Raw genomic sequence first — 8,244 nt, forward strand, 5'->3', positions numbered from 1 at the left:
CCTCCCAACCCAGCTGCCCCAGGGGTCTTCTCCAGTTGTTCCAGGGGAACCACTACTCTGCCCCAACTCATTTATTTTTGTTGCTCAATATTCACCCTGAGGCACTATTTTGTCTTATTTGTGGAGGAAATATGGAGAGCTTGGAATTTTCTGACCTATTCCACCATCTTCCCTATACATTGCTTTCAAGGCTACCTGGTTTTTCTATGCTTTCTTCAGAGTTTTCTCTTGTTATTGGCTGCACATTTTTTTCTCTCCTTCTCCACCCCAGCAGAGAGAAAGATACAAATGAACATGAATACATATACATATTTATATCCCTATATACACACACACACACACACACACACACACACACACACACACACACATATATATATATATATGTAAAACCATACAATACATACTTCTAATTATCAGTTCTTTCTTTGGAGGTGGATAGCATTTTTTTTCATAGGTTCAAGTCTTTCCATGTTTTTTCTAAAATCAACCAGCTCACTTACTAGCTGTGTGACTCTAGGCAAGTCACTTAATCCTGATTGCCTTAAAAAATAAAAATGAAAATGAAAATAGATAAAATAAAATCAACCAGTTCATCGTTTCTTATAGTGTAGTATTCCATCAAAATCATATACCACAATTTGGTCATTCCTCAATTGAAGGGCATCTATCATTTTAACCAATCTGATAGTATCTCAAAGTTGTATTAATTTGCATTTTTCTCAACAATATTTATTTAAAGCATTTTTTCATATGATTACATATAACTTTAATTTCTTCATTGAAAAATTGCCCGTTCATAGCCTTTGACCATTTATCAATTGGTCATATTAACTCATATTTTTATAAATTTGGCAAAGTTCTTTATATATTTGAGAAATGAGACCTTTATCAAGAGACTATGAAAAAATTTTCCTCAATTTTCTGTTTTCCTTCTAATCTTAACTACAATGGTTTTATTTGAAAAAAAAAACTTTTAATTTAATATACTCTTAAATTATCCATTTTACACCACACAATGCTCTCTATCTCTTGTTCATTCACAAATTATTCTCCTATTCATGAGTCTGAAAGGTAATATGTTCCATGTTCTTCTAATTTTCTTGACATGTCCCCATTTTGACCTCATCTTGGTATATGATTTAAGATACTGTTCTATGCCCAATTTCCACCAAATTGCTTTCCAGCAAACCCCAGCAATTTTTACCAAATAATAAATTCTTATCCCCAAAATTTAAATCTTTATATTTGTCAGACATAAGGCTACTATATTCTTTTTACTACTGTGTGTTGTATATCTACTCTGTTCCACTGATCTACCTTTCTATTTCTTAGCCAGTACCAGATAGTTTGATATATTGCCTTATAACATAGTTTGAGGTCTAGTACTGTTAAATCCCCTTCATGTGTTATTTTTAACTAGTTTCTTTGAAATTCCTGACATTTTGCTCTTCCAAATGAATTAAAAACATTTTTTTTCTCAGTAAAATAACTGTTTAGTAATTTAATTGGGATGGTATTGAATAAATTAGGTAAAATTGCCATTTTTATTATATTGGCCTTGTCTACCCATAAACAATTACTATTTTCCAAATTATTTTAATTTTATTTTATTTATGTAAAGAATGTTCATGAAGTTCCTGGGTCCGTTTTGTCAGGCATACTCTCAAGTAGTTTATACTGTCTACAATTATTTTAAATGGGGCATCTGTTGCTATCTCTTCTTGCAGGGTTTTGTTGGTGATATATAAAAATACTGATGATTTATATGGATTTAGTTTACATCCCACTACTTTGCTAAAATTATTGTTTCAACTAATTTTTTAGTTGAATCTCTAGGATTTTCCAAATATATTATCTTATTTTCTGTAAAAAGAGATGGTTCATTACCTCAATTCCCATCCTGATTCTATTTCTTTTTCTTCTCTTATTGCTTTTGCCAGCATTTCTAAAACAATACTGAACAATATCGGTGACACATAATGCAGTTTCCCCGTTTCTCTTTTAATTAAATCTACTGTAGCTTTAACTTTGTCCAAGAGCATAATTGCTACTCCTGTATCACTGCTGCATTTTTCACATCAGCTGAAGTATAATAAATTCCACTCTGCTCTTTTATTTTAACTGTGTATATCTTTCATTTTTAATTATCTCTTGTAAAAGATGTCTTGTTGGATTCTGACATAATTCATTCTGCTTTCCATCATTTCCATTTTATGGGTAAATTTATCCCATTCACATTTGAAGTTATAATTACTAGTTGTATATTTCCCTCCATCCTATTTTTCCTCACTATTTACCCTTCATTGCTGTTTACCCTATCCCTCCTCTAGTTTACTTCTACTACCTTGTTCTCCTATACCTTGCTCTACTTATCCCTGTAAGAGTCCCTCCCTCATCCTCTCCCCCTAATTCTTAAACTACACACCTTTCCAAAAGTCCCTCCCTTATCTTACCCCCCGAATCTTATTTCTTTATAAATTTAGAAGACTTTTATACCCTTCTAGATGCATATGCTGTTCCCTCTTTAACTCAGTTACAACAAGAGTACCAGACTCTACCAGTCCTCCACCCCACTTGCTTCTTCTATATTAGTTCTTCCTTTCACGTCTCATGTCCTGTCCTGCGGGACCAAGTTATTCGTGGGGCCGAGGAGGACCCAGCCTGCAAAGGAATGGGTGGGAAAGAAGAAGAGAGACCAAGTGAGTTTGTTTTAAGGTCTGATGAAGAGAGATTTATTGCTGGTAAACAGGACTTATATACTCTTTGAAGAAGTGGGCGGGGAGAGGGATTCTTGTAAACAACTGTTGAAACATTTTGTGGTTAGAACACCTGGTGCCGAAACACTCTGTGGTCAGCAGATTCACGTGGCATGGTACTCGGGGGTGTGGCCTTCCTACAGGGGGAAGGGTACTTGGCCCTAAGGCCTTGGTTGCTAACATGTCCCCCTTTTTTCTTTTAAAAAGGTAGGAAACACTTAAACAAAAGACCAGTGAAAGGCCCATCTTAGGCTATGGGGCTGATGTCCACGGCCAAGACCTATAATGGCAGAGCCCCTGTCTTAGGCTATGCGGGTTGCCCCCGCCCCTGGCATCTTAAAAGAACATTCCAGAGACAGACCCACAATAATCCCGTCATTGGGTACATCTGCAGCAGAACATTCTAGAGATGGACCCACAATAATCCCGTCTTTGGGTGCATCTGCAGCAAGGTCTGATGCTGCTGGCTCGTGGGCCCCTGTATTCCCGTCATGGGCTCTTTCACAGCATTGGTCAAAACCTTATGATCTACGAAAACATTTCCACACCCTCGAGTACCATGGGTCGGCATCTGCACCAGCAAGAGTAGAAAATTGAAGGCCTTCGAGGATGGTCGTAGAAGGAAGGTCGTCACAAGACCCACTGGAGTTAAGCCAATGATAGTGAACAGCAAAGGGTTTCCTAAGAGCCGAGTCAATCTGTGATTTAACAAAAGTGGTTAGTTTGTTGAAGGCCCAGGGCCCGAAGGAGAGGAGCAACAGAATCCCCACGAGGGGTCCCAAAAGAGTGGGGAGCAAGGCAGTCAGCCAGGGGGATGTAGAGAACCAGTTTTCATACCAGGATTCCTTCTGATCTCTTTCCTTCTTCCTTTTTTCTAAACTTTCTTTAACCCTTTTTAAACTATCTTCTACAAGGCCAAGCTTGTTAGTATAGAAACAGCATTCTTCTTTTAAAGCAGCGCAAAGGCTGCCTTGCTGTAAAAAAAGGAGATCTAGGCCTTGCCTATTTTGCAAGACCACCTCGGCCAAGGAGGCCACAGAGTCTTTAAGATTTTCAAGGCCTGCTTGGAGTTCCTGGAGGTCCCTATCAATAGTTGCACTAAGCTGAGCATATTGCATATTTGAATTGACCAAAGAGGCAATCCAAGTTCCAGTGCCAATGGACCCAAGACCTATGAGGACAGCCAAAGTAAGTGCGGTCAGGGGTTCTCTTTTAGTTCTACTGTGTGGATTGGAGCCTTGCTCCCAGAACCGGAGGAATTCGTCTGGGTAGTGGACAGTGAGGTGAGGAAGAAGGGAAACCTCCACACAGTAATCTTTATTTTTCAAAAAGGAGGTCGTAATCACAAAGGTGGTAAGTCCAGAGGAACAGGCAAGATAGGAATTATTTGGTGCTGCAATATATTGAAATGAGGCATTAACTATAATGGAACGATTGCAAACCTGTTCAAGTTGCCTGGGAGGGAGCATAAGCGGTCCCAAGAGACACAGGCCGAGGCCAGAAATGCGACTGAGGGTAAGGCCATGTTTATCCTTTGTTCCCCAGCGCAGGGAAGAGGTGTCATTAGTAAAGGTGAGGTTCCCAAAATGGGCAACTCCTTCATAAAAGGGGGGAGCTGAGGAATAACAAATCCAACAATCTTCTAGGGAATGGTTAGTCATCTTGCTAACTGCATATACAGAGGCGTTAACCAAAGAAAGAATAAGTTCAGCGGAGGAAGGGGGTCCATTGGGAAGTGTGGGCCGAAAGGGTTCACTTACTGGTGCTCTAGGTGTAGGGGAAATGGGCAGGGGATCAGGCTTGATTCTGTGCCCCCTGAGAAGATCCCGAGTGAAGCTCAATATTGGGACCAACAGCCACAGGCTTATTTTGGTTAGGGATGCTCTTACGGAGCTTGATGGTAAAAGTCAAACCATTATCATATTGATCTTGGTAAAGCCGTAGACCCCAAGACACACCCCGGTCCCAGTTAGTATATTTTTTACCGGGTTCTGTAAATTGGATGCGCAGGGGATGGCACCACCCTGAGCACTCCTGGTTATTTCTCCACTCTGCACTATGGGGGAAAGGGTGTGTATAGTTAGCTTTAACCGTAATAAAATCCCAGGAGGAGGAGGGATGCCAGTAGGTGTCCCCAGTGGTTTCGCAGCTCCAGCTGTAGCAGTAGTAGTCTGCTAAGCCTCCGCACTTGGAGTTTAGGGCGTGATTTCTATGATAACCAGGGCAGACATAGAAGGAATAGCCTCTTAACCTACTCCTTCGCCCCTGACCCCCGCAGCCTCCCCATGCAGGAAGACCGACTCTATTTGGAAAAGGATGTGGGGGGGCCTGGTGCAGATCGGTGTATCCTTCTACATCCCAGTCGGCTGGTGCCCCTAAAGCTAATTTGCAAAGATCAGGGTATAGGGTAGGCCACCAGCCTTCAGATGTTATTTTTGACTCACTCCACACTGTATCACCTGCTCCATTTATTACCAGCCAGGTATGGTTGAGAAGCTGGTACGAAGTGCCAGGGATGGCCCCAAAAATGACAAACAGGCAAAGGATCATTGTGATGTCTGGCAGGCTCGTCTGGTTCATGACGTCTCCTGAAACAAAGCACAGTTAGACTTCTCAGGGAGATCCCTGGGCGAGTTATGAAGTTTTATCAGGCGCTCTGGAAGCCATCTGGCGTTTTGTGCTTGTGTATCATAGACGCAGGCATGTCTTTTGCCCCAGATAAGGACCGGGTCGGGGCCCTGCCATTTATTGGACAGTGGATCTTTCCACATGGCCTGTGCATAAGTGCTTGCCGTGGATGAATGCCAGAGGCGGTTGGCAGCGGTTTTGCCATTAGCGTAATAAGTGAGGAAATTCAAAACAAACATTGCATGGTTTAGGAGGGTCTTAAAATTCCCTGCTCTGGGGTATAACATATCCCCCCTGATTGTAATTTTAAGATCATATTTTTTAATGTTTGGTGAGCTCTTTCAACTATGCCTTGGCCTTGAGGGTTATATGGGATGCCTGTGATGTGCTTAATCCCCATTTGGGTGCAGAACTGTCGGAAAGCAATGCTAGTGTAACCAGGCCCATTATCAGTTTTGATAGTTTGGGGTTGTGGGAGGACTGCTAGGGAGGCAAGAATGTGATAAATCACATGTTTAGAAGCTTCGCCCGTTTGGAGGGACACAAAGAGGAAGCCGCTAAAGGTGTCAATGGAGACATGAACATATTTCAATTTACCAAAAGGTGGATAATGGGTAACATCCATTTGCCATATTCCCCCGGGCATTAACCCCCGGGGATTTACTCCCAAATGAGGTTCAGGTAGGAGGGTCAGGCAGCCCTTGCACTGATGCACTATTTGTCGTGCTTGTTCGCGAGTGATGGAGTATCGCAACCTAAGGGTTTGTGCATTAAGGTGGTGCAAGGCATGGGCTTTTTGTGCAGCGGAAAGAGGAGAGTCGGTGAGAGCAACGGCCACCAGTTGAGTGGCTTGATTGACTTCATCATTTCCTTCTGCCAATGGACCGGGCAGGCCTGAATGGGCCCGGACGTGACCAATGAAAAAAGGGGCAATTCGGGCAAGAATAAGGCGTTGAAGTTCTGCAAATAAGGGAGAGGCATTAGTTGAAGGGCGAATGAAAGGAACTGTTTCCAGAAGGGGGACAGAGTGTGCTATATAAACACTATCAGTATACAAATTAAAAGGCTCTTGCAAGAGCTCAAAGACCTTAATAATGGCTACAAGCTCAACAAATTGTGCAGATAAAAAATGGGTATTAAAGCGGGATACCTGACCGTCAATGCTAAATGCAGCAACACCTGTGGAGGAGCCGTCGGTAAAAACCAAACGGGCTCCTTGAATTGGTGTTGTTTTTGTTCCTTTGGGGAAAACCACAGGCGTCCTTTGCAGAAAATGAATCAGTCTATCTGAAGGAAAATGATTATCAATAGTGCCATGAAAGGATATAGAACTAATAGCCCAATCATCATCATTCTGAACGAGCCACTGTACTTGTGCAGCAGTATAGGGGGATACAATATGATCAGGGTCTTTACCAAAAAGTTTTAAGGCAGCCCCCCTGCCAAGGCGCAAGAGGGTAGCAACCAAATGGGGATAGGTGGGTAAAATATTAGAGGGGGATGCGGGCAAATGGATCCAAAAAAGCGGTTCTCGTTGCCAAAGCAATCCTGTGGGCGCAAAGGGGGTGGGAAATATGAGGAGCCAAAGGGGTTGAAGGGGTGCATAATACCCTATGTGCTGATCACAAATGGCGCGCTCAACCGCAATAAGAGCTTTGCGTGCCTCAGGAGTAAGGTGGCGGGGGGAGGATGGGTCAGAGTCCCCTTTCAAAATGTCAAACAGGGGCCTTAACTCCCCTGTAGTGAGTTTCAAATAAGGTCTCAGACAGTTGATATCTCCAAGGAGCCTCTGGAAGTCATTAAGTGTGTGAAGGCAGTCTACCCTTAATTGGAGTTTTTGTGAGAAGACATGATTAGTGAGGAGCTCAAAACCCAAAAACAACTGGGGAGGCTGAGTTTGGATCTTTTCAGGGGAAATTAAGAGCCCGCGGGACTGTAGAGCCGCAACGAGCGATTGACAGATTTTGGACAGGTGCAGCTCATCAGGTCCTGCTAGGAGAATGTTATCCATATAGTGGATAATATAAATCTCCGGGTGGCGCAACCGGAATGGATCTATAGTCTGGGCCACAAATTTCTGGCAAAGAGTAGGGCTGTTGGCCATGCCTTGGGGGAGGACCCTCCATTGGAACCGGGGAGAAGGGCCCACACAATTAACTATAGGGAAGCTAAAGGCAAAACGTTTGCAATCATCAGGATGTAAGGGGATGGAAAAGAAACAATCCTTTCAATCAATAATGATCTTAGAAAATCCCTTCGGAATGGCTACAGGGGAGGGGAGCCCCGGCTGAAGTGCTCCCATAGGGATCATGGTTTTATTAACTGCCCTAAGATCATGCAGTAAGTGCCACTTTCCTGAACGCTTTTGTATAACAAAAATGGGGGTATTCCAAGGTGATGTGGAGGGCTCAATGTGCCCTGCAGCCAGTTGTTCCTGCACTAATTCTACAGCTGCAGCTAGCTTTGTTATGGATAAGGGCCATTGGTCGACCCAGACGGGAAGGTCATCCTTCCAGGTGATTTTGTCTGCCTGGTGTGCAGGGGGACCAGTGACCCTTACGAAAAATGGTTGTGGAAGCCCAAGCCTGCACGACCCACCTTAGGGGCAGTCGATACGGGGGTCAAATGTCCCTGTTTGTTTTTTCCCAGGCCTTGTCCTGGAAGGAATCCCTGGGAGAGCATCTGCTGGGCCACAATCGCATTGGGGATGCACATAATAACTCCCATCTGAGAAAGGATGTCCCTACCCCAGAGATTAACAGGCAGTCCAGGGACCACAAACGGCCGGACAGTAGCAGCATTTCCTTCATTATCCTTCCAGGGTAACCATTGGGAGCTTTGGAGGGTGTTCCTGGAC

Source organism: Petaurus breviceps, unplaced genomic scaffold, assembly GCF_028583685.1.
Source record: "Petaurus breviceps papuanus isolate PSGF00001 unplaced genomic scaffold, PetGlider_PUasm1.0 90644, whole genome shotgun sequence".
Classification (NCBI taxonomy): Eukaryota; Metazoa; Chordata; class Mammalia; order Diprotodontia; family Petauridae; genus Petaurus; species Petaurus breviceps.